Raw genomic sequence first — 3,591 nt, forward strand, 5'->3', positions numbered from 1 at the left:
GGGAAAAAGAAATACCTGTCCGATGTATTTCATGTCCCGAATATCACCAAGAATCTGGTTTCTGTTGGTCAAATGGTTGAACAGGGCTTGCAGGTCAGATTTAATCCTCATGGATGCTTTGTTGAGGATATGAAAAATAAAGGTCGCTTGATAGAAAAAGGAAAGAAGAATGGCAGAATGTTTACATTGGATGCAGACATGTCTGAATTGAGTGCAGCAATGTTTGCACATGGGACCGGTGTAGTTGCAGATATTGATATCTGGCATAAACGCATTGGTCATGTTAATGTACAGCGACTTAAATCAATGCAGGCCCAAAATATTGTTGCAGGATTGCCCAAATTCAAGGTTGCAGAAATACATAAGGTATGTGAAGCCTGTCAATTTGGAAAACAGGCAAGGAAACTATTTCCTAGACATGTTCAAGAGAGTGAGAAGCCATTGGAATTAATCCACTCTGATGTGTGGACTACTAAAGCTACATCTCTTGGAGGCTGTCATTATTTTGTCAGTTTTATTGATGACTATAGCAGAAAAGTTTGGGTGTATTTTATGAAAAAGAAAAGTGAAGTTTTTGGGCATTTCAAAACTCTTAAAGCTATGGTTGAAAAAGAAACAGGCCTGCAGATAAAATGCCTAAGGTCAGATGGAGGGGGAGAGTACCTCTCAAATGAGTTTGCAAGGTTCCTGCAGGAGCATGGCATAAAGCAGCAATATTCATGCAGTCATACCCCACAACAAAATGGAATTGCAGAAAGGAAAAACAAGCATATTGGAGAGGTATCTCGTGCCATGCTCAATGAAAAAGACTTGCCAGATTTTTATTGGGCTGAAGCAGTTGCTACAGCAGTCTACATAATGAACATGACTCCCACTGCAGCAATACATGGAATGACTCCAGAGGAGAGGTATACTGGTAGGAAACCAGATATTTCTCATTTGAAAATTTTTTGTTGCATTGCCTATGTACATGTGCCAGATGAGTTGAGATCCAAGTTGGATCCAAAAGCTGAGAAGTGCATCTTTATTGGTTACTCTCTGCAGCAAAAAGGGTATAGATGCTATAACCCTTCTACTCGTAAGTTTACAGTGAGCAGAGATGTTGTTTTTGATGAGATGAGTAGCTGGTATAAACCAGTAAATGTGATTGATGATGTAGATGCACAAAATGGTAATGCTGCACAGAATTCACAGCAGCAGTCACAAAATATTAGTGGACCTGGAGCGTCCTCTAGCAGTGGTTCACATTCTTCGCCATGGACAGGCAGATTGAGATCAGGAGAATCTTCTCAAAGTAATGCAGATAGTGGTATGTAGGTATCACGAAAAGGAAAAGAGAAGGTTGATCAGCCCATGTTTGATGTGAATGCAGGTCACTCTTATGTGGATGGTGAATCCAGTGGCTCAGAACAGAGCATTGATGATGAGTTGGGTATTCCTTCTATTGTTACACCTGGAGTAAGGAAGACCAGGGATGTTTTGAGAGCACCTGGGAGTGAACCTACTTTGCGCAGGTCTACGAGAGCTAGGTATCCTGTGGATAGGCTGAAATATGATGGATTTACAGCCATTCACTATGCATATATGGTCAAAGTGATATAGGAACCAGAACCCACTTCTTTTGAGGAAGCCATGGGAAAAGAAAAATGGGAGAAAGCCATGGATGAAGAAATGGATGCCTTGGAAGCAAATGCTACATGGAAATTGGTACCTTTGCCTAAAGGTAAAAATGCAATTGGCTGTAAGTGGGTTTATAAGGTGAAGCACAATGCAGATGGTTCTGTGAACAGATACAAGGCAAGATTAGTAGTCAAGGGGTATGCACAAACATATGGTATTGACTATGAAGAAACATTCAGTCCGGTTGCAAGGATGGCAACCGTAAGAGTGGTCATTGCTATGGCTGCATCAAAGGGATGGTCTTTACATCAGATGGATGTAAAGAATGCCTTCTTGCATGGTGATTTGCAAGAAGAGGTCTATATGGAGCAGCCACCAGGTTATGTGCATGCTATTCATACTGAGTTTGTTTGCAGGTTGAAGAAAGCCTTGTATGGCTTGAAGCAAGCACCTAGAGCATGGTCTGACAAGATAGGACAGTATCTTGTCACTATTGGCTTTCAGATTTCCAAGGCAGATTTCTCACTTTATGTGAGAAAAACAGAGAAAGGTATTATGCTACTTGTCATTTATGTTGATGATTTGATTATGACAGGTGACAGTGATGAAGATATCCTTCATGTGAAAATGCTATTGAAGCAGAAGTTTGAGATGAAGGATTTGGGAGAGCTGCGTTATTTCTTGGGCATTGAGGTGATTAGATTACCAAGTGGGATACAGCTCTTGCAGAGGCAGTATGGATTGGACATGCTGTCCAAATATGGGATGACAGGCTGTAAGCCTATTTCAGTTCCTTTGGAGCAGAATGTGAAGCTGAGCACAGATGCAGGTGAGCTTCTAGAAGACCCTACTATGTACAGACGCATAGTAGGAAGTTTGATTTATATCACTATTACCAGGCCAGATTTAAGCTATGCTGTTGGATTGGTAAGTCAGTTTATGTAGGCTCCAAGGAAACCACATTTGGATGCGGCTAGACGCATACTCAGGTATGTGAAGTCCACATTGCAGTATGGACTATTTTATGAGACTGGGGTTCATATACAGTTGCATGGATACACTGATGCTAATTGGGTTGGTAGCATTTCTGATAGACGATCTACCAGTGGATATGTGTTCTCTTTTGGGAGTGCTGCAGTCACTTGGAGCAGCAAGAAACAGCCTACAGTTGCCTTGTCGAGCACAGAGGCTGAGTACAGGGGTGCAGCAATGGCTGCATGTGAGGTAGCTTGGTTGCATAAGCTACTTTATGATATGCATCAGTCTACAGATGGACCAGTTGTCATTTATTGTGACAACATGAGTAGTATACACTTGGCAAATAACCCAGTCTATCATGCTAGAACAAAGCACATTGAGGTGCATTATCACTATGTGCGAGAGAGGGTTTTACTAGGTCTTATTGATCTAGTTTATGTCAGCACAGAGGATCAGGTAGCTGACATATTCACGAAGGCATTGGGTGCAGAGAAGCTGCGCAAGTTCAGAGACCTGCTTGGTGTGCAGGAATTGGGATTGAGCTCGAGGGGGAGTGTTGAGATATCGAGCTCCACTCGTGATACGCCAGGGTGACCGTTGTGTATTTATGTCACCGACTTGTCAGTTGCAGACGCGGTTGGTACACCGCCCATGAATAATAGCTACATGATAGCTATCCTTATCTACTCTAGTTCGTGGCTCAGTTAGTATGCCACCTTAGTTAGTTGAGTTTGGTTTGAGACCCATATAGAGGGTTCTTCTATTTTTCTTTGTACTAGAGTTCTTTTGGCTTACACAACTAAGAAGAGGAAAACTGTTTTCAGCCTCCACCCTTGTGTGTCTTCCCCCATTGTGCAAGCAAGAAAGCTTCAAGCGAGACTCATTCCTTCTCTCCCACAATCTTGACAATAAATCCGCTTCGACTCTGTTGTTCGTATGCAAAGTGGTTCATCTGGAGCTCGACGCTAGCTACTTCCTAGAGACTTGGCTGAT

Source organism: Lygodium microphyllum, chromosome 6 (assembly GCF_053477565.2).
Source record: "Lygodium microphyllum isolate KBCC chromosome 6, Lygodium_microphyllum_v1.1.10, whole genome shotgun sequence".
Lineage (NCBI taxonomy): Eukaryota > Viridiplantae > Streptophyta > Polypodiopsida > Schizaeales > Lygodiaceae > Lygodium > Lygodium microphyllum.